Source organism: Perca fluviatilis, chromosome 21 (assembly GCF_010015445.1).
Source record: "Perca fluviatilis chromosome 21, GENO_Pfluv_1.0, whole genome shotgun sequence".
Classification (NCBI taxonomy): Eukaryota; Metazoa; Chordata; class Actinopteri; order Perciformes; family Percidae; genus Perca; species Perca fluviatilis.
In genome coordinates this window covers 833388-858288 of record NC_053132.1, presented here as the reverse complement: position 1 = coordinate 858288, position 24901 = coordinate 833388, and the positions used below count along the sequence as shown (strand labels likewise).

Sequence of the window (24901 nt, the reverse complement as noted above, 5' to 3'; positions counted from 1 at the left end):
AAATCTGACACACCAGCACTTTTGGGGACTCGCCTCCATTAAAGGACCAAAGAGACAACTTTGTACTTACCAAAGTCATTTTGGGGTACCATGGTTCTGGAGACAGCTACCGCAGCACCACAGGCCAAGCAATCAGCCTGCTCCAAACAGGCACATCTTCAACAGCCACTGTACTAGTTTTCATAATGAAGGGCATTTTCAGCAATATTTTAATGATTTAATTTCATTTTTTCTGACTGCTCTTTTTGTTATGTCTACCCCAAACTCCATTATAAATCTCATTGTTTCTCTGGGCTTGTTTCTGTGGTGAAGCAATACAAACTGTTAAAAGTTAAGAGTTTGATTTAAATCAATAAGAAAACTTTCTTCTATTGGGAAATAAATATAAAATATATAAAAATTTGACACTTTTTATGCTTTTCTTTTCATCATCTTCATCATCTTAGTGTAGGGGGCTTTGACTCGAACTTCGTTATTCAAATATCATTTGAATATTTAAAAAAAATAATGATATTTCAACAAATATTAGGCAGCCCTTAATATTCCAACCTGTTATGTGCATTATTTTTTGTGAATGTGTTTGCTTGTAAACGTTTGCCATGTGGGCCAGATAGGAAATTAACTAACAATGTAAAGATCAACAAGCCACTGACAGTGACATATATGTTCATATTTTCTTCATTCAATAAATTATTATTTTTTTGTCTTAAATCCACCAGCCATTTTCATATTATACCAACATTTGCAGCATCCTGAGCCTTTTGGTAAGGTTCCTAGGAAATCTCAGCCCAGAGTAATTCATTAATAGTAATAATTATTATTATTTTTTTTTTAAAGAACCATCAAAAAAAAAATTGCATAGTTTTTTGTAACTTTCACTGTCTTCTGCAACTTCATTGCAACAAACATACAAAAAAACACGCAACTTTTATTGTAATTTTTTACAAAAGCTCCCGTAAAATCAGGCATTTTGGGCCGCAACAATCTCAAAAAAAGGCGGTGAAATCCTGGAGGGGCTGCCCTTGTGTGTTTTATCATGTGTTATGGTGTGCATTCACCAGTGTTTTTTTGTTGTTGTTGTGGCTACTCCTGATTTTGTCAGTCATCTCATCTCTTACATGCTGTGTCTCTATGATCCTATCCTGTCCTACTCGGGGACATTGCGCCGTCATCACGTGTTGGCTCGTTACGCCACTGCGGCCGTGGCTCGGTAGCGGTGCGTTCCCCCCTAATTCTCAAAGAAAGCTGGCTCGCCCAGGGCCAGGCCAGCTCAGCGGCGTTTTTCTCCCATTGTGTGCCGCTGTCTCTCCTACCTACACCGGCCCCCGCACTCCTTCCCTTCTCCCCTTCCTACCTGCCGGCTCAGTGCTGCTGGAGGAGAGAGCACAGGGAGGGGGGGGGCGGCTACTCCTCAGTCACACAACAGAAGAGAGAGGAGACTGTTTTGGGGCCACAGGAGAGAAATACATTGCGTGCTCGCTGGACAATACTGGCAACTTATTTTTTTTTTACAGAAAGTCGCCGTATTTGTCGCTAGTCGCTTTGTGAAAAAAAGTCGCTAAATTGACAACTTCAGTTATTTCACACTTTTTTGTTAAGTACATAATTCCATATGTGTTCATTCATAGTTTTGATGCCTTCAGTGAGAATCTACAATGTAAATAGTCATGAAAATAAAAAGGAAACGCATTGAATGAGAAGGTGTGTCCTAACTTTTGGCCTGTACTGGATGTGGTAATCTGGGACAATCAACTTTCACCGTGGTTGTTTGTGTGTTGTTATAAATTAGCGTACCCCCCCTTTTTTAAGCGCGTGCCTCCCACCATACTCATCCTTCCTTAATCCCATTGAAGAATTTATTTATTTTTTTCTGCATGGAGGTGGAAGGTCATGCCAGAAATCCTTATGCACAGGAAAATCTCATTAAGTCAATGGATGCAGCGTGTGACAACATTGGAGTGGAAGCGATTCAAGGCTGGATTCGGCATGCTAAAGGATTCTTTCCCGTTGTTTAGCGAGGGACAGGATTGCCTGTGACGATGAGGTCCTGTGGCCTGACCATGCCCAGAGGCATGATGCTGAGGACAGAATGACTCCAAGACATTGCTTGCTATTGATCTGCTGCATATTTTGTTTGTGACTACATTTATGTGTGCAGGATTGTGCAAGTACTTCATAATAAATATAATGTTTTGGGGGGATTGTATGCACTTTGTGTAAAACAAAGTCTGATTGATTAGTAATGCTGAAATAGTCATTAGATAGCTGCATGCAATATGGATGCCACTGTAAAGCTACTCAAGATGGGCTTCTCTCATTGGTCAATTCATGGATGATCACATGATGAATAAGTGTGGCCCTGATCTCATCAGAGATGGCTCTCCTTCTTCCTCTCCTCCTCCTCCTCCTCCTCCTCCTCCTCCTCCTCCTCCCCTGTCTCTCTGTCTATTGTTGGCATCCATTGTTCCAAACAGGTAATCTGACCTTTGGCCTCTGTATAGGCCTATACTAAAGCAGTGATTGTTTAGTGTTCAGTTATGACATAATGTGTTTGCACATGTGAGGAGTGTGTGTGTGCCCTGGTGAGTAAGTGTAGCATTTTGATTGGTTGTGTTAGAAAAAGAAAGCAGAGTCACTTCCTGTTAGATTTTTGTCTTAGGTAGAGAATTGTGTGTAATGTTTTGATAAAAAGGGTTTTATGTAATAGAAAACTGAGTGAAAGGCTGAGAAATAGCTTCTGGTTTTGGAGATTTGCTGGGTAGTTTTGCACTTTGAGTGAGAGGTTTCAAAAATCATGTTACATGAAAAGATTTTGTGTGTAAGCAGATGGAAAAAACTGTAATGAACAAACAAACTTCGAATATGATTTTGGGGCAAAAGTAAAAGCCCTATCTGTAAGGCCTCTAAAATAATCAGAGACTGACTCTTTTAGACAGACAGACAAGGAGAGGGAGAGAGAAGAAGAGAGAAACAGACAGACAGACTGACACACAGACTCACTTTAACTGGACTGAAGTCAGAGTTAGTTAACTTTAACAGAAAGTGAGAAATTAATAAATCAAAGGAATAAAATGAAAGAATTCTCCTCTTCAGGTATCTCTCAGGTAAATGTTCATGTTGTCAGACAGAGTGGATCTTAAATGGTCTTAAAGCAGCAGAAAACTATCTTTATAATGCCCCGGGGGGCGCCACCGTCTCACAGTTCCCACTAGTTTCTACTAGTTTCTACCTCTGAGACTTCGGTGGTTGGTGCAAACATACACACACAAACATGTTGAACATTATTATGAAATACACGATAAATACAGAAACAAACATGCAAAAGAGGCTTTCTGTCTGATCCTGTCTGACTATTTCTAGTTAAACTGGCATTTTATTTTCTATTTTAAATCTTAGAGAAACAAAAAATAAAGGTGTTTCTCCATGGTTTATTTAGACTTTTACAGTTACAAAAAACAATGCAAGAAAATAATCTGTAATTATAATATGTATGTAATAGTATAGATTCATGCTATTTATATTTACAATATTCTATTAAAAAATAAAATACATATCAGTAAAGAGACAATTATAAACCAGACCCACATCCTCCCCCCCCTCCCACCCATCTACCCACCCAGCTTAGGCTGTGCTAATCAATAAAGGAAGTTAAGCTAAACTATAACTATAAAGGAGACAAACAACAAACAAAACAGATGAAAACAAAACAACAACAACAACCCAACACCATAAATAATAATAAAAAAATGGTGGTTATGGTCTTATGACAAAACAAGTGTGTAAAGGATAAGGTCGAGGATCAGTATCACCAGGCTATAGGCTACATCATGGCAGTTACTGGATTATGAAGCGTCTGGAGGCTGCAGGTCAACGGAGTCAACATAAGAAAGAAAAGGCTGCCAGATTCTATCAAATTTTGACACAGCACCTCTCTTCAAGTGTCTAATATTTTCAAGTTTTAAGAACAATAGCACATCTCTTATCCATAAGGAATGTGAGGGAATCAAGATTAACCTCCTAGCTCTGAGAAAAAGAAATACAACAAAGTCTGATTTAGACCTGGGTAATTTGAGTGTCAGGGAGGGCTCCAAACAAGGCCGCCAACAGGGCATGGCTCTAATTGTGTCTGCAACACATCGCAGACAGAAGAGAATTTTTAATTTAATTACTAAATTCACTTCTGAGACTTTTTATGGCGAGAAATCAGAGGTCAAATATGTGACGTTCTGAAAATTGATGGCTAATTGCAAATTTAGTCTGACTGTGTGTTGGAGTTCAGGAGCTCAGCAGGCTAACATGACAGCAGCCGGTGCTGCCTCCTTCACAGACCCCGGCCCGCTGTTAGCTAGATGGAGCTCTGTCACGGCAGCAGCCTGTGGTTCTCCATACCTCCGCAAAGTCCCCGTTTCTGGGTACTGGACTAACAAATGCCGAGGCCCTGACGGAGCTCCAGGGCCTGCAGCTCTCTGCTCTCCCTCCCCTCTTCCTGCTAAAAGGCCGGTGTGTGTGACGGAGAGCACGGTCAGCGAGCTTGTTACACCTGCAATCTCTTACCACAGGTTCCATTTAATCTTATGATGCATATGTGTGTTGCGTTATTTAAACAAACGATCAGGGAAATAAACGCCTGTTGTCCGCAAGTCTCATTAATAGAGCCAGCGGTGAGCTGGATGGAGCTCTATCAATGAGAGCTAGCTAGCCTCCTGCTAAAGACGCCCCTCAAATTCACAAAAATGCATTAAATTGAAATCAGACAAAAGTGTTAGCTTTGTAAGACCTTAGGGTAGCTGTGATATAAGCACCATGATGAAATTCAAACTGTAAAATATACTATAGGTATGCCGGTAGCCAGCAACTGGCCGCGGAGCTCCGTGAACCCCGGTAGTCCAGTAACCCAGAAGCGGTGACTTTGCCCTGGGTATGGAGCGCAGCAGGCTGCCACTGTCTCATCAGACTGTGTGGAGCTCCTGAAGTCCGACACGTCTGTCTCGTCTCCATTGTATGTGTATGTGGTTTGCTCAACAAATCAGCGCACAGCTCATCTAAATATTCATCAGCAGACCATATAAGGCAGAAAAGCTCTTGTTTCACTCAGACCTATTTAACAGGGTAGCATTAGGGAGCATTAAACAGCACTCAGGCCATTGTTAGCCCAACCAATGTTATATACCCTATTAGGAGACCTTAAGGAACAGTGTGAAATACCCTATATAACCATTCTATCACCCTTTAAAGAACCTTAGCTGCCACCATAGGACCCCCAATCTAAGTAAATAAGAGGGGGGCAGATGGGTAAGGGTATGATACAAGACCATGTAATGACAGTGGGGGCAAAACAGGATTAAAGAAGAAAAAAAAAAAAAGGAACAAGAAATGCACAATAATAATTAAAAAACAGAGAGCATTGAGAAAATACAAGCACAATTGCAAGCCAGGTACCTCCCCCCAGCAGCTAGTTGGCTAACTCCAAAAGAAAGTGCCGGTTTAACTAGGAACAGTGAGACAGGATCAGACAGAAAGCCTCTTTTTTATTATGTTTTGTTTGTTTCTGTATTTATTGTGTATTTCATAATCATTTTCAACATGTTTGTTCTTTGTGTATGTATGCACCAACCAGTCTCAGAAGTAGAAACTAGTGGGATCTATGAGACGGTGGCGCCCCCTTGTGGGCATTTTAAAGATAGTTTTCTGCTGCTTTAAGACCATTTAAGATCCACTCTGTCTGACAACATGAAGATTTACCTGAGAGATACCTGAAGAGGAGAATTCTTTCATTTTAAACATTTGATTTATTGATTTCTCACTTTCTGTAAAATGTAACTAACTCTGCCTTCAGTCCATTTGAAGTGAGTCTGTGTGTCTGTCTGCCTGTCTGTTTGTCTCTCTCTGTCTGTCTGTCTGTCTCTCTAAGAAATTTGGGTGTTATGTGACTCCCACGTAGACCAATAGAAAAGAGTCAGCCTCTGATTATTGTAGAGGCCTCACACTAAGACAATGAAGATGACGAAAAGAAAAGAGTAAAAAAAGTGTATTTCCCAATAGAAGAGGGTTTTCTTATTTATTTGAATCAACATCTTAACTCTTAACAGTTTATATTGCTTCAGCAAAGACCATTTGTCCAGCTTGTCTTCCTGGTTTTAGAGAAAGAAAGCTCAGAACATGGGCTTTGGTTAGGTTCTAGAACTGATGAGGAGCTTATGGGTGTATGTGTGTTTTGCATTCTTTCCCTGAATCACTACCTGTTTTATCCATATGTTAAAACATTCTTTGTTTTTCTGTACTCGGTAGCTAGTCTTAATTTTGTCTTTTTCATTAGTTTTACCTCTTGTTCTTCTAATTCCTGTTTCAACATTTACTCAATTTGCCCGAACTTAAAGGAAACCCAAAATATTTTGACCAATACGGCAGAGACATTCTGAACCATATTTCTACACAATCTCATCCACCACGGCTCCCGTGTGATGGGGATCTTGCTCGATCCATTACCCATTTTATTGGGAGAAGCACTTCTTTATCTTACGAGTAGCCGTCGCTACAAGGCCAGATTCTATCTTATTTTGGAAAATCCACGCACAAAAACCGAACAGTTCCTTAAAAACTGTTTATTAGATTTTCTTCAAAATCTATTTAGATTTATTCCCAAAATCTATAAAAAAAATAAATCACACACGTGTGGAGAGATATCTGGTTTAGAATTACTGCTAGAATGATCCCAAATGTAATTACCCTAGTTTATTTACAAAGAAAACCCAATATGGTTTTTATATACAAAAACCCCAAAATGGTTATTAATCTATTTCAGTTTCCAACATCAGTATTTGTTTCTGTAATTTTCAACAGCCAATTCAAATCACTCTTAATTTCAATTAGAGTTCGATCTTACCCTGCTGTTGAAATTGCTTCCGTCTTAAGATTATGGCGGAGTCAGTAGAGCCCTCCGTGGTTTCTGATCCTCTCTCTCTGAATGCTTTTTGGGCGAGGTAGAGGCGAAGATGGTTTGATCTCGGATCGCGAGTCCTCCGTCACCCACGGAGTCTCTCTTATCTGACACATGATCCCACTTCTGACACCAGGTTTGTAATGGAAGTTTTCTTTGCAGCAGTGGGAAGAGTTTTCAAAGTTTAGTAAAGTGAAACAAATAAGACAGTAGGAGACTAAACCATGTTAGGTTTTTTGTATTTTATTAAAAATATATATTTGCAAATATAGGAGCAACATGATTTCACAAAAGGCCGCAGCCCAGTGTGGAGTCAGTTCCTCTAATGAGTGATCAGAACACCAGGCTTTTATGCATCTTCAGAGTGACAGCACACACACTTAGATTATTATGACGCTACAGTTCTTACAGGCAATCTGATACACATGAAGACAATCAGAGAAATACAAGAGACATCTTGGAGCCATCTCACCTCCTCCTCCCTGTACGACTTTCACCCCCCAGGTACATCTTAACTGGCATGGGAGAACTAGAGATAGTTTTAGGGTGACCTTGTACCTTTATCTGTTCAGACAGACAGTGCTCATATTATGTTCCAGACTGGATGTCTCACAAAGTTAGAATCAAAATCTGCATGTGGGAATGAGAAACTCTTTCAGCATTTGTGAGATAAGTAAAGTACAAATAAAACATAAAAATATAAGGAATTAGGCTTAAGTGTAATTTTCCCATTACAAAAGCCCAGAGAAACACTGAGATTTATAATGGAGTTTGGGGTAGAAATAACAAAAACAGTGAGAAAAAATTAAATTAACTGTATTAAATCATTAAAATATTGCTGAAAATACCCTTCATTATGAAAACTAGTACAGTGGCTGTTGAAGATGTGCCTGTTTGGAGCAGGCTGATTGCTTGGCCTGTGGTGCTGCTGCGTGTAGCTGTCTCCAGAACCATGGTACCCCAAAATGACTTTGGTAAGTACAAAGTTGTCTCTTTGGTCCTTTAATGGAGGCGAGTCCCTAAAAAGTGCTGGTGTGTCAGATTTGGGTGCCAACATTGTGTCAGCCAATGGCAGACATACACACTCAAGGACATGTTTCCACCCATGTATAGTGTTATCGGTTACACACACACATATACACACACACACACACACACACACACACACACACACACACACACACATATACACACACACACACACACACACACACACACACACACACACACACACAGACACACACACACACACACAGACACACACACACACACACACACACACACACACACACACACACACACACACACACACACACACACACACACACACTGTTCTTACCTGTGTGAAGCAGCAGCTGCTTAGTGCTGTGTGCATCAGATGACAGACACACAGACATGTTATGTATTATCAGTCCCCTGACCTGAAGTATAGCAGCTACATGATTAATATTAGTCTAATGTTAACCTTAACCATCATTTATGTTTGTGATCACACTTTAAATGCTGTTTTTACATCTTTTAAACATTCACACACTAGTAAGGCTGTAACTTATGATTATCTTCACGGTGAATAATGTGTAGATTATTTCTAGATGAATGGATTAGTTGTAGAAAATATTCACATTAACAAGCTGACATCAAAGACGTTTCACTGTTTTGAAATGAATCACACTTTGACACTCTCTCTCTCACACACACAGACATCAGTGTTGTGTTTTATCATTTTGTTATCAGGAGAGTTGCATTTATTTATCTTAGTTAATTTAATTTTTTTGTGAAATATGCTTGGAACTATATATTTAATATCATGATCACATGTATCATACTGTTTGATTAGCTGGTTAAACCAGAAATATTATAAGATTATAAGTATCAGGACTTACGTGACCAAAGGGACTCTTAATAAAGTGTGAGATTACTAAAATAAGATCTGTTTGTTTGACCTCAGAGAATTAAGAACATATCTCATAAAATGATCACAGTAGTTGCCAGATTTTGGTGAATAATGTGTGGATTATTTTCTAGATGGATGGACTAGTTGTAGAAAATATTCACATTAACAAGCTGACATCAAAGAAGTTTAACTATTTTTAATTAATCAAACGCCGGATTAATTGTTTAATCATTGCAGCTCTACACACTTTAAGTGTGTTTCTTCCTCATACTGTATTCACATTTCAATTGGTTCTTTAATAGATCTCCTAATTGGGCCTCATTCACCCACCGTTTAGGAGAAATCACCATTGTTCAGGAGAAATCAACCGCAAGTTTCCAAAGTCGCCTATGACCATTCAGAAAAGTGAGGTGGGGGGCCTTCGCTAGGACAACAGACAGAAGGGGAAAGACTTAAGATAGCAAGTACTGGTTCAAAGCATGATAACCCACCATCAAAATGACAGTATGACATATGTGCTCATCATGGCCTAATCCAATGCAAGGTCCTTCATAAAGTTCACCATACAAATGCAAAATTGTCTAAAATATACTCCGCTGTCCCAGATGCTTGTGACAGGTGTAACCAGTCCCCCTACCAACCATACTCATATGTTCTGGTCTTGCCCCAAATTAACAACTTTCTGTTTGAACATTTTTGATACCATTAGTAGAGCCTACGGCACATTATTCCCCCTAACCCTTTGTCCTGACGCTGACCACCCTGTTGCACTGAGGCGGACCCTGCCGTTTACAACTCTGCTCGCTCGGAGATTGATCCTGCTCAACTGGAAGCTTCCCGACCCCCTACACACAACGGCTGGATTAAGGAGTTCCTCGACTATCTGAAGCTGTAGAAGCTTAGATCTTTGTTGAAAGCCTCTATCTCGACATTCCTAGTGACATGGAACCCTTTCTTAGAGCTTGTTGACGCCCTCAGCTTACTTCCTGACTTGGAGGACTGAGCTCCTTTTGGACTGCGGCACTTGACGCCAGCTGCCCCTCTTTTGTTTTCTCTCCTCTCTCTCTTAATTTGTCTATCTTTTTACTTTTATGTTTTGGTTGTTGTGTGGTCCTACTGGTGTGTGCATGGGTCTGTGTTGTCTGTCCCTGTTTTGGGCCTGTACTGGGTTGCTTGCGGTGGGTTGCGGGATTCGAGGGGAAGTGACATATCACTTCCACTATGCTGTGCTCATTTTGTTCACTGTGTTTGGTCACTTGTTGTTTTAACTTCAAAAGTTCAAATAAAAAATAGTTGGGAAAAAGCGAATATTTTTAAAGGCCTCATAGAATATTTATGAGTTAGTTTTTGCAAATATTTTGACTGGTTGAAGGGATATACACATTTACAGAGGCATTTTGTCTGGCGTTGAAATTCCCAGTATTGATATCTTATGGGACTTTTAATGTGCTGACTGCGTTGAAAGAATACAGTGAGGCTATGATAGGCTACACATGGTAATAACTAACTACTGTATACACACGCACACACAGACTCACATACACACACAGACTCACACACACACATACACACACACACACACACACACACACACACACACACACACACACACACACACCTGTGTGAGGCAGCAGTTGCTCAGCTCTGGCCAATGAGACTACACACCGCAGAACTTATTTTTTTATCATTCACTCCCTCCCCTGACCTGAACTGTAGCAGCTACTGTACATGATTAATATAAATCTAATGCTAACCTTAACCAGGTCTACAGATGTATGCAGATGACACAGTGATGTATGCATCTGGTAATACCTCTACTTCTGTGGCTGACATACTAAATGCCACTCTAGACAAAATATCATCTTGGCTGGCCTCATCTTGTTTAACTTTATATACTAAAAAAACAAACTGTCTGTTTTTCCATTAAAATAATACCTCTAACACAACTCTTGAATGTACAAATGAATGGGGAGTTTATTGAACATGTAGCTGAAATGAAGTATCTGGGAATAATTATAATTATATATCAGTTGAATTTCAAAACTTATATCAAGAAAATCTGTGAAACCATTATAGATAGAGATACTTTATTAATCCCAAAGGAAATTAATTAAGGCTAACTTGGGCTGTTTTATGATGATAAGAAACTGCCTGACTCTTGACTGTGCTTTTATTTTTTCTTTATTCTATGATTCTTTTACACATATCCTTGTAAGGCTAACCACATGGTCCCAAGCTCACCAGACGTAACTTAACCCTCATGCCCTCTTCGGTCATTTTTGTACATTTTTCTCAAGTTTTTTTTTCATTTGGATCATTTTTGCTGTGTTACTTCTTATGGCATGAAATTTTGTAGGAATCCTTCTTTTTAGTCAAATTTTTTAAATCCAGTGTTTTTTACCCTTACATGTCTTTTATACTTAAATGATTCATTTTGTACCCTCTGGACACCTTCGAGGCAAAAATGTCCACGCTTACAAAAACTGTTATTAAATCATCATATATCAATATTTTTTTCTGCTTTTTTTCATGAATCACTTAAACAACTTGTAACCTAATCAAAACCACCAAACATTCAATCATTTTCAGGATTTTAACCCTTTAAATGCCAGTTTATGTATTTGAAGTATGTCATTTTTTATAAAAAAAACACAAAAATGATTTTTTCCCATATAATGAATAATATGTAGATGGGGCTTTGGTGGTGATTAGAGGCTTGGATATGTCAAAGATAAGCAACAACATTAATTTGATTGCATTAGTATTTTTTATGTAATTCCAGATACTCCCTCTGGACACCTTCGAAGGCAAAAATGGCCCCATTGACTTCCATTATAACCACATGTTTTGATCTCACTGCCTTTACAGTATAAAACCATGCATTCTGTAATGTCAGCATTTCATTTGGAAGAAAACTAGTCATATTTGACATTTTTACAGTATTTCACCAGATTCAACCATTTTGCCCTTGTAGGCCGATGCATGAAATTATAGTTATATTATGGAGCTGTGTGTGTGTGTGTGTGTGTGTGTGTGTGTTGTCGCGTGCGCTTGTGTGCGTGCGTGTGTGTGTGTATGTGTGTGTGTGTGTATATGTGTGTGTATTGTGTCTCTGTGTGTGTGTGTGTGTGTGTATATGTATATTTGTGTGTGTCTGTGGGTGTGTGGGTGGGTGGGTGTGTGTGTGTGTGTGTGTGTGTGTGTGTGTGTGTGTGTGTGTGTGTGTGTGTGTGTGTGTGTGCGTGTATGTATGCGTGTGTGTGTGTGTGTGTGTGTGTGTGTGCATGTATGCATGTCTGTGTGAGAGAGAGTTTGTGTAAATCTGTAAACAAACAATGATAATTTTAGTGGTGAAAAAAGCGCACCTTACTTTAGCCAGTTATATTATGGAGCCGGGTGTGTGTGTGTGTGTGTGTGTGTGTGTGTGTGTGTGTGTGTGTGTGTGTGTGTGTGTGTGTGTGTGTGTGTGTGTGCATGCGTGTCTGTGTGTGAGAGAGAGTTTGTGTAAATCTCCTTCTTTTGAAGGATGCATTTCATGTGTCTTTGAAGACGTGCTTGAATAAAAACATTGTCTCCTGCATTTGTTGTAAACAGAAACAACTATTAGTGTGTTGATGCACCTGGCTCTAGAGAAGGAGACAGACCTGGAGCAAAGAGAAGGAGCCTTTATCTTCCAGCCAACTGCAGGACTCATCTGAAGATGACACAAGTTTCTGGAGTCTGACAAAATGGTCACTGGTGTCCTCCAACTCTGTGAGTGCCTCTAACCTTCCTCTGAAAGTGGAGAGGACACTGAAGATCCTGTCCATCCTAACATTGAATGGACAGTGAAGAATTGGCAAGTCTGGTCTCCATCTAATACTGAGACGCTGCGCAACATTCAAGCACCGACCGGCATGATGTCAGAGCCCACGAGATATGCCATATCAAGAATCCATGATGTGGCATCCTCTTTCCACCTTTTCTTCACTCTTGACTTGATCCAGCTGATTCAGGAAATGACAAACCTACACGGGAGGTGTTCAATCTCAGGATGGAGTGATGTGGATGCTCAAGAGATTACAGAACATACATGGGACTTCACACCTGGCTGGTGTGTACCGGTCCAAAGGGGAATCCACCCGGAGCCTGTGGGATGTCCATAGTGGGAGACCAGTCTTCAGGGCCCACCATGTCCCACAAACCATTTGAAATGATAAGCGCCAGTTTACAGCAAATGCAGGAGACAATGTTTTTATTCAAGCACCGTCTTCAAAGACACATGAAATGCATCCTTCAAAAGATGCCTTTTTTCAGCCCTAAAATGATCATTGCTTGCTTACAGGTTCACCAAACTCTCACACACACACATACACATACACACACACAACACACCACACACACAATACACACACACACACACACACACACACACACACACACACACACACACACACACACACACACACAACACAAACACACATACACACACACACACACACACACAAACACACATACACACACACACACACAAACACAAAAACACACAAACACACACAACACACACACACACACACACACACCGCTCCATAATATAACTATAATTTCATGCGCATCGGCCTACAAGGGGCAAAATGGTTGAATCTGGTGAAATAGTATAAAATGTCAAATATGACTAGTTTTCTTCCAAATGAAATGCTGACATTACAGAATGCATGGTTTTATACTGTAAAGGCAGTGAGATCAAAACATGTGGTTATAATGGAAGTCAATGGGGCCATTTTTGCCCCGAAGGTGTCCAGAGGGAGAATATCTGGAATTACATAAAAATACTAATGCAATCAAATCAGTTTTGTTGCTTATCTTTGACATATCCAAGCCTCTAATCCCCACCAAAGCCCCATTCCCCTATGATTTATTTTATGGAAAATAATTAATGTTTTGTTGGGTTTTCATAAATAATTGTTACTTCAAGATTTAAAACTGGCATTTAAAGGGTTAAAATCCAGAACATTATTAAATTTACAAGTTGTTTAAGTGATTTATGAAAAAAAGCAGAAATAATATTGATATATGATGATTTAATATCAGTTTTTTGGACATGTACATTTTTGCCTCGAAGGTGTCCAAAGGGGAGTATCTGGAACTATGTAAAAATACTAATGCAATCAAATTAATTTTGTTGCTTATCTTTGACATATCCAAGCCTCTAATCACCACCAAAGCCCCATCTAGATATTATTCATTATATGGAAAAAAATCATTTTTTGTGTTTTTGTAATAAAAAATGAAATACTTCAAATACATAAACTGGCATTTAAAGGGTTAAAATCCTGAAAATGATTGAATGTTTGGTAGTTTTGATTAGGTTAGAAGTTGTTTAAGTGATTTATGAAAAAAAGCAGAAAAAAATATTGATATATGATGATTTAATAACAGTTTTTGTGTGCGTGGACATTTTTGCCTCGAAGGTTCGAGTAAGTTTTTTAAGGAGGGCATGAGGTTTAAGGCCATAGAGTGTCTTTATACGAGCATCGAACAAAGTCCTGGACCAGAAGAGAATAAGGTATCATCACTGCCAAATTCTAAGCAAACATAAGATTTTAAATTTTGCTAATTTCATCTCCCTGCATTTTGTTAAATTGGTCTTCAAATGGCTAAATAATGCTGCCCCCCACCCCTTTGCAAAACAATAACAAGACAGCAAAGTGGTACCAGATCCACCACCCGAGCAGCGTTAAAAGGCAATTGCAGCATCCCTTTCCGTAAAACATAATTTGCCCAAACTGCCTTTTCAGTAAAAGGGGCAACATTATGGAACTCTCGCCAGACCACTTGAAATGTATCCCAACATTAGCCATCTTCAAAAACAAAACAAATTGTGGCTAATTTGGGAACAATCTTGCTCTCATATTTAGTTTTTACACTGTGCTTTCTGTATATGTGTTTTTAGCTTCGCGCTAAAAACACTATGATACATATATCAGATGACTGTTGAAGCTTATCTATGTTTTTGTATCTGTCTCTATCTAAGTAAACCTTTAATGATAATGATAATAATAATAATAATAATAATAATAATAATAATAATAATAATAATAATTATGTTTGTGATTACACTTTAAATGCTGTTTTAACATATTTTTAACACTCATGATCATACATTTTTGTTGTTTTTCTAACAAGGGAGACAGTACCCGCCCTCATATCGCCTGCTGCATAAAACCAAGTCTTTAATCCAGAGATCTTTAACAGTCTGGGACCCTAGGGGGTCCTCAGAGTCATTACAAGGGGACCTGCAAATTATTTGAACATACTGTATAATTAGCAAATATAAATCCCCACTGATGATAGGCTTACTGGTCTATAGGTAAGGTAGTCACTAAGGTAGTCATCCACAGATACAGTTCATCCTGAGGATTCACTGTGCCACATGTATGTTTTAACTTAACAGATTATTTATAAACTCATGCCAACAATTATTATTATTTTTTTTTATTTGATTTATTACATTAGGACAATGCACATTAATCAACATTTCTGAAAATGCCAGTGTTAGAGAGTCGGCTAATTTTCAACTGTAGTCCTAGTTGCATGCATGTCTTTATGGTGGGAAGAAACCGAAACACCCAGAGGGAAACCCATGCAAGCACGGGAGAATATGCAAACTCCACACAGAAAGGCCTGAAAAGACCTGGTTTCAAACCCACAACCTTGTTGTGAGGCAGAAGTGCTAACCACATTATTGTAGGCCCAGTTTAATATGCATCTTCCGTTATACAATATATATAGTAGGGGTCCCTGCTCCGTCTCTGTTTCAGTTAAGGGGTCCTTGGTTTAAAAATCATTGAAGACACCTGCTTTACTCAAAAGTACAAAGTTGTCTCTTTGGTCCTTTAATGTCCTAAATTAAGGTCCTAAAAAGTGCTGGGGTGTCAGATTTGGGTGTCGACATTATGTAAGCCATGTCAGACACACACACACTCAAGGACATGTTTTATCAGTGTGAAACAGCAGCTGCTCAGTAACTTATTAATCTTAACAGTATAAATAAGTGTGAGAGAGACACCAGAGACAGATCACTTCTGCTGAAATCTGACCATGAAGGTAAATTTACAACTTTATATATCTGATAGTTTGGCAAACGAATATTAATCATTTGTGGCGCGAAAATTTTGCACAGGGATGCATTACCAACACCAAATAAAGCGATAACAACTGAATGAACTAAATGAAAACATCTCTTCTGTTCCAGCTGGTATCAGTCGTCCTCCTCCTGCTGGCTCCTCTGTTGATCAGCTGCCAGCGCGCTTCGATCTGCCGTTGGACTGCAGTGACATTTATAATAATGACAACAGCCGACCCAGTGGAGTGTACACCATCTATCCCACCGGACCCGCTCTGCTGTCCAGGTACACTTCATCCTCTCTGGGATGCAGGTTGACCTTCAGATCAGGGCTTGGTATCACTTATAATTTCACAATTTTGATTAACAATGTCCTGATTCAATTATATTTCTGATTTGATATAAGTCAGATTAGGGAGATTTCGGTACACAATACCACGTTTCTCTTTGATATAAAAGAGATTCTCATAGAACTTCTGCTGTAAATTGTGAAACCAAGAAGCAACCCTCACCTATTTTTTTATAATGCACCAGGTTAATGTTTACATTAAGAAATGACCTCGAAAAAGTTTGATGTTGAAATACTTGAACTGAACAGGACTAACAACAGGGCGGAGCTAGACTCGCACAGTGCGAGCGGGCAGAGCTTCATCACGGGCCCCCTGCGATCAAGTGATTTTTTAAAAATACATTATAAAACATCTATAAATCCATGTTGTAATGTGTCACTTGTTGAGCCAAGTTAGCCTATGTCCAATAAAAATCTAGTTTGTCTGACATTGTCTTTGTTGTATTAAAGAACAAAGAAAACCGCAGTTAAAATGTTTCAGCACCAAAGACAGAGTGGAGAGGCCAATTTAGAACGGCCGCAATAGTTACTGCTAAATAAATAAATATAGGCTATGTTGTCTCCTACAAATGAATAACCCAAGTTTAATAAGGGCCTCCAAATTATTGTAAATTTTTGAGTCTTTAAAAAAAAAATTAAAATGTCTTAACATAATTCCAACATATTATTAGCAAATATAAATTCCCACTGATGATAGGCTTACTGGCCTATAGGTAAGGTAGTCACTAAGATATCAGCCCACAGGTCCAATTAATCCTAGATTTACTGTGTAACATTAAAATATGATTTATAAAATCATCCAACAATTAATATTTCAATAGCTTATGATAAAAAGGTATGTAAGAAGGCTTTAGGTTGCCCTAACAGTTATTTTAGGGCCAGTTTAATACGCTAACTTAACTTCATACAATATGTAGTAGGGGGTCCCTGCTACATCTCACTTTAAGTTAAGGGTCCTTGGCTTAAAAACGCTGTAAGACCCCTGATGTATGGGGAAAAAATGCCATTAAGGACAAAAGCTTAACCCCACTTCCACAAAAAACGTTTTTCTCAAGGCCATAATGACTATAATAATGTTATATTAAAATCATACAGAAGGGCTGAAAAAGGTGATACGTCTTCTGTGTTGTTGACAACGGCAGCTACAGTCTGGCATTAGAATCCTCTCCAGTGAAATACAGACACACTTTTACACCGTTTAGCTCTCAGCATTTTAACCGTGTTTACTCCAGCGCTAGCTAACGGTAGGCTAACGTTACTGCTGCCAACTGTAGAGTTAACTAGTGTCCCGTGTGGCGGATGTTTCAGTTGCCTCTAACGTCCGTTTTGGGAGCATCAGAGACAAGCGCAGTCATTTAAGTGGCACCCGAAATAAGGCAACGAAATTTGCGTTGCTATTCGGTCCAGTAGATAACGGTCGTTAAAGCACCGGTGGCGTATTAACACCAGGTCTGTACAGGTGTGATGGATCGAAAGTACGAACCAATAGCATGTCGGAATGGTATATGTCTATACTTCTCATCCAGCCACAATCAAATTCACTCTATCTGGATGGAGCGAATTGTTTGTTGTTGAACGATGACGAGCCAGAATGAAAAACAAGCCAAACTGAAATAGCAGCAGCTATTTTTAAAATGTAAGGAGAAGAAAGTACAGATAATTGCATGAAAATGTAAGGAGTAGAAGTAAAAAGTCTGCTGTAAAATAATTACTCCGTAAAGTATAGATATCCAACATTTCTACTTAGGAAGGGAACTTGACACCTGTGGTGCATTGTAATCAGTACAGTAGAAAACAACTTTCTTTCAGGTTGGTACCTAATGGGTTTTCAGAGGGATATTGATCACTTACCTGTTCAGGCTCCAGGAAGACAGTTTGCTACCTCTCCAACTTAATGACTGAATGTGACAACATCATTCAGCAATGTTACTGTAATGTGACTAAGTTAGTTTGGGTAATGGACGGCAACAGAGCAGGTGTTTGGATACTAATGCCAAATCAGCTAGTTTGGGGAAGGGGTGGGACTCTGGTAACAACTTTTAGTTTAGACACCAAAACGGCTAGTTGAAATTAGAAAAAGTTTGTGGTTTGGGTTAAAACACCGAACCCGTTGAAGGGTAACATTTTTCCAACCTGAACCCTATTTTTCTATGTTTTTGCGTCTAAGTGACTGTGACTGGGCGGGTGAAGTAGTAGAACTGATTTAAGTACATTTTCATACAGTTGTAGTTAAAGTATCCCATTAACTAATATCTGTGTTTGTGTGTAGGTGTACTGTGACATGGATTCACAAGGAGGAGGGTGGACGGTGAGTATTTTAACTGAAGTCAACACTTCCTGTAGTTCCTTCACAATAAATCACATTCCAGTAAAATCCTTGTTGTCTGGAAACATGAGCTGTCAGATATCTTGTGTGTTTATCTAGTTAACCCCCATCCCTCCCCCAGGTGTTCCAGAGGAGGTTGGACGGCACGGTAACTTCTACAGGGGCTGGGATCAATACAAGACCGGCTTTGGTAACCCTGCTGGAGAGTACTGGCTCGGTGAGAATTAAACCAAACTAACAGTCATGTCTTCATGAAACTGTTTCTAAATGTTTGTTTGTTTTCAGGTCTCCAGACTCTCTTCTACCTGACTAACACGAAAAGTACGAGCTGCTGGTCGACATGGAGGACTTTGAAGGAAACAAAGTGTTCGCTCGTTACTCCTCATTCTCCATCGACCCAGAATCCTTCGGATACCCACTGTATGTTTCTGGATTCACTGATGGAGGAGCAGGTGAGGTTTCCACATTAAGGATGAGAATTTCAGCCATTGGTTTATGCTACATACTTGTCCCTAAACAAATACACAAAGAGTTATACGCGTTGCTGAGAAATCAAATCAGTCCTCTGTTTATATTTCATAAGTTTATCTGATTCTGTTTTAATGAAGAAATTTAAGAACAAACAAACAATATCAATGATTATTTATCAGGTTTAGTGTTGGGTACGGTATCCTGAACTTTTATGGTACCGACCAAATTACGCGCGTAATAATCGGGAAGACTGATTTTCGTATCAAACAGTGCCAAATTTCTGTACCTGTACCGGCCAATACACATTTGCAGAGTTGAGGTTCAAACGGAGGAAAATAAGTTACAGGGAGTCATGTCAATGCTGATAGAGTGGTCACGAGTGCAGTTACTCCACGCAGCAATATAATATCAACACCTCTTCACCCTGGTACATACCTGCACTCCGGAAAATAAAACAAACTGGCCGCCAACTTGAACGGTTGACAAAGAAATCATCCCTCACAGTCCATCATGAAGCCTATAAACTCCACCTCACTGCCTACAAAGACGCCCTCATTGCTGCCAAATCTGCCTAACTCTCCATTATCCTCACTGACCCCTGCCAGAACCCCAGAATCCCTCTTCTCCATAATTAACAACCTCATCAAGCCTTGGACCAACACCCTCCCTACCTCTACTCTGGATCTCTGCAACTCATTCCTCCACTTTTTCACTGACAAAAATCAAGAACATTTACCAATCTCTATCCCCTGTATTGGACCTCCCAGGATCTACTCCAGCACCCATTATGGACCCTCCTCTCCCCATCCCTCCTGACCTCACGACCCCTTCTCCTCATTGCCTCCTCTCCCAGTTTGACCCAGTCACTCCTCCTGAAATCTCCAAACTCATCAGTTCCTCCAAACCCACCAACTGCTCCCTTGAACCCCTCCCTACTCGCGCCCCTGAAGTCCTGCCTCCCCCATATTATACCCCTACCTCACTAACCTCTTCAACTCCTCACTGTCTCTTGGAACTGTCCCCTCTGCCTTCAAAACTTCCGCCCGTCACCCCAATCCTTAAAAAACCTGGTCTGTATCCCTCCTCCCTCAGACTGCCGCCCAATATCCAACCTCCCCTTTCTGTCTAAAACCCTGGACAGTATAGTCGCCTCACAACTACAAACCCATCTTCATGCCAATAACCAATTCGAATCCCTCCAATCTGGTTTTCGCCCCTCCACAGCACAGAAACCGCTCTCCTCAAAGTCCTCAATGACCTCCTCACCTCTGCTGACACCGGTTACTTCAACATCCTTATCTTATCCTCCTCAACCTGAGTGCAACCTTTGATACCGTGAGCCATAACATCCTGCTCACCAGACTAAAAGACCTTGGTATCGAGGTACTGCACTCAGCTGGCTCAACTCCTACCTATCCAAGATCCCACTTCATCTCTCTCCACAACCACACCTCTGCCACAGGTGCAGTCACTCATGGTTTTCCCCAAGGCTCCGTACTCCCGCGCCCCCTCCTCTTCATCTTCTACATCCTCCCTCTTGGTCAGATACTCCGCCACTTCAACCTGGACTTCCACTGCTATGCCGATGACACCCAGATCTACCTCAGCACCAAATCCCCCACAATCCTCCCTCTCCCACTTCAACTCCTGTCTGTCAGCTATTAAAACCTGGATGCAACACAACTTCCTCAAACTCAACAGCAACAATACAGAATTCTTCCTCATCGGCTCCAAATACACACTCAATAAAACCAATAACCCCACCCTCACCATCGATGGCACCATTGTCTCCCCATCTTCCCAGGCCCGCAACCTTGGGTTGTTATCTTTCATTCCACCCTCTCCCTGGAGCCTCACATCCGTCAAGTCATTAAAACCTCCTTCTTTCACCTCCGCAACATGCCAAAATCAGACCCTCTCACACCCCCGCTGCTGAAAGACTCATTTCATTGATCTCCTCCCGACTGGACTACTGCAACTCACTTCTCCTCGGCATCAGCTCTACCAACATCAACCCGACTCCAACTGGTCCAGAACTCAGCCGCCCGCCTTATCACCCGCTCCAAATCCTGGCACCATATCACTCCAGTCCTTAAACAACTCCAATGGCTTTCCATCTCCCACAGGATCACCTACAAAATCCTGGTCCTCACATACAAAGCCCTCCACCATCTGGCCCCCTCATACCTCATTGACCTCCTCTCCCCTACCAACCCTCAACATGGGTTAAGAGGGGTTGAGTCCAGGAAAAAGCGCTATATAAATTCAATGTATTATTATTAATTATTATTATTTTAAGGGCCAGGGGAAACGGGTCGCGTGCAGTTAAACTTTCCTTTGAGACAGACCGGCAGAACAGGGTTCTCTATGCCCTGGTGAATGACTGACAGGCTAGGGGTTGTAAGGCAACTTTATGGTTCTATACAGGTAGCACCTTTCAGTAAAAAGGCTTTAAGTGAAACAATAAAAATAAATTTAGTCATAAAAACAAATACTAAAAAGGCTGGAAATAGACTAAGATAAAAGAATAAAAGTTACAGTGTAGTTAAGAAATTAATAAATATTTGATTTAATAGGTTGTAGGGACAGGAGAGGGGAGGGGTTTATTTTGGTGTGGAGTGTAAAATGTTTTTAATAAATAACAAAATGTTCAGAATAAATAGATTTGCAATTATTTTTACATCTGAAATGTTTTTTACTATGGACTGAGGGTAAGGGTTGAAGTACTGAAAAAGTGTTATAGCTGACTCAATCTGTAGATTCTATCATTGTTTTAATTAAATATATTTACCATAATAGCCATTATACATAACCAGTCCAGTGTTCTTAGCTCAATAGTTGTATTATTTAGTTATACTTACTATAGATAGAGAATTAGCCTGTGGTATTTACTGGAGTAAAAACACTCCAAAAAATATATATCATTGTTAGTTGTATCATAATGTTGTGATTATACACTTGTTGTGTTTCTGTAGGAGACTCCCTGAGCTATCACAACAGACAGAGGTTCTCCACCTTCGACAAAGACTTGGACTCCTGGGAGAGGAACTGTGCCAAATTATTTGTGGGGCGTTCTGGTACAACAACTGTCACGCTACAAATCCAAACGGTGTTTATCGTTGGGGGATGACAACACTCTTTATTATATTGGAGTGGAGTGGTTCACTTGGAAAGGTCGTAACTACTCCCTGAAGACCATCAGCATGAAGATCCGTCCTGTGGTGTAGTTCTCCAGGACCAACGTCCAGCAGAATATCAGCTCATCTCTTCTGATTTCTTTCTCTTTCTCTCATTAAGCATTTAATCTCACAACAGGTCTTATTTTCCTGAAACTGGGCACCAACACAAAAAACAACTGATGTCTGTAAATCTTGTTACCGTCTGTGATGGTTTAAATCAGTCTCAGCTCGCTGCAACGTGGAAGAGAAGTCAGATGTGTCTCCAGTTGCGGCGGCAGCGAAGATGTAGGGCCCATAATCTTTAAATGGAAACACATACATAGTCTGATCAGGTGTTATTCACTGCATGAACTGCTAACATGGGTCTAAAAGAGAGGAAAGAACTTATAAAATGAAAAGTCTTCGTAGTTCAGGACAGCCAGTTGATGTTTGGTGGAGGTTTGAAACTCTAATATGAATTTTTATCTGCTATACGGTGACAATAAATAAGAAGCTGAGCATTAAGATGATCTGATGACTTCACTCTTCTATGGAGCATACTTTTATTCATAATTAAAATTAGCAGCCAAAAGAGAGAATATACAAAGATATCAAATTATATATATATATATTATTAGGGGTGTGACGAGACGCTTACTCCACGAGACGAGACACATCACGAGATTGGGTTCACGAGAACGAGACGAGACGAGATTTTTAAAAAAAATTTAAAGAAATCCTCAATGATGAAATATATGAATGGAAAATAGTTTTTTTATTCAACTGAAAAATCACAAAATGCAAAACAATTTAGGTGCATTTTGAAATCAACTATAAGGGTGTGACGAGATCTCGTTATACAAGAGCGCGTGGTCGCAGCGAGATTACGAACGGCTGGTGTTCATCTTGTCTGTCACTCTTTCGGTTCTAATATTTCCGCAAGAGAAGCCAAAATGTTGCCACACAAATGATTTAAAAGTGGCAGGGGGATCTTCAATAGTAATTTCACGCTCCATCACGCTGACATCACATCGCCTCGCGGACAACTTTTCACCTCGCCTCCACGAGACAACTTTTTCACCTCGACAAGAAATCTCGTACACGTTTTAATCTCGTCACACCCTTAATTATAATATATATATATATATATATAATTATAATTAAAAGTCAAAAAGCAAAGTTAAAATGATGATTTGAAAAAGTGAAATTACAATAAAATAGGGAGAAATTTGGAAATAAAAAAACCTTTAAACTAAATTCAGTCTTAGTTTTTTATTTAAAATTTAATCTTTTAGTAGTATTCGGGCCACAGAAAACAAACACAACTTAGGCTATATTTGTTCATCAACATATTGAATAATACCAAACACGAGGAATAATTAAAGTAAATCAAAATTTATTTGCAACTTAACTACGGTTTAATTAAACCAAAACTATGGGAGTCTGGAGGTCTGGCCAAAAGAACAAAAGAAGGGAAGAAGCCTGAGCCAACCCATCTAGGGCCATCGGACCCATAACTTCCCCCTAAACTAAAAAGTAGTAACTAACTAACAGAAACAAAGCCGCCAAAAAACTAAACTACCTGAGGCCTGTACTACGAAGCAAGATTTGGCCTTAACTTCAGGTTTAGCCCAGGGTTTTGTGTTTCTACACACAGAACTGCTGCGTGATGATTATCACCAAAGCCTGGCTGAACACACTCATCTCGAACGCCAGCTAGCAGGCTGAGCTAGTAGCTACCGGCAGGATCGGGACAGGATGTGGTGTTGAAAACACATCTTGTTGTCAAGTAATGGCCCTGTTCATGTTGCACAGACATTTTAGTTGCATTTTGTGTCTGTTAAGAGGAACAAAGGCATTCTTAATAAGATGCCCCCACAACTGGCCTTTTAGCTAACAGGGAGCTCTGGCCATTAGCTGCAGCAACTCCAGTTTGCTAGCACCCATTTTGTTAATATTTTTTCTCTATCGACAGTTACTCGCCTATTTATAGCGATTAAGATTCATGTAAAAATTGGCTCGGGAGTTCTCCCTTTTAAACAGCCTATATAACTGTAAAAAATACTAAAAATAAAATCTTTTGACATGGTGAATTAAAGCCGTTTGGTGCGGAAGCTTCTATTGTGAAATTATAGGATTTTTTTCTGGTATTTTTTTTTTTTAGGCTTTTATTTTGGATCAAATAAACAGAATTTATTATATTATATTTAATTTAATTATTATTATTTATAATATTTAACGGAAACATTTCCGGCCTTTGAAGCTAAATAAAGTCAAAGTGATGCTTTATAACAATCCATACACACTTCAAATACCAAAACTACTATCTTTGTGTGTTAATATTCGGAATTTTGAAATTACAAGTTGTACTTTTATGATAACTTACCGTCTTTTTAAATTAGCCAGCTAGCTGCTGGGGAGGAACCTGGCTTGCAATTGTGCTTGCATTTTCTAAATGCTCCCTCTGTTTTTATTAGTACTGTGCATTTCTTGTCCTTTTTTTATCCTGTTTTGCCCCCACTCTCATTACATGGTCTTGTATCATACCCTTACCCATCTGCCCCCTCTTCTTTACTTAGATTGAGGTCCTATGGTAGCAGCTAAGGGACTGTTCGTTATTTGTTTAAGGGGCCACCGGAGGAGTTTTGGGACCTTTCGTAA

General features: G+C 39.7%; 1 pseudogene; it reads left to right on the top strand.

Moving 5' to 3' along the window:
* The window catches only part of LOC120551563, a 93753-nt pseudogene extending 71297 nt beyond the window's left edge, over window positions 1–22456 (top strand).
* The last annotated feature ends 2445 nt before the right edge of the window (window positions 22457–24901 follow it).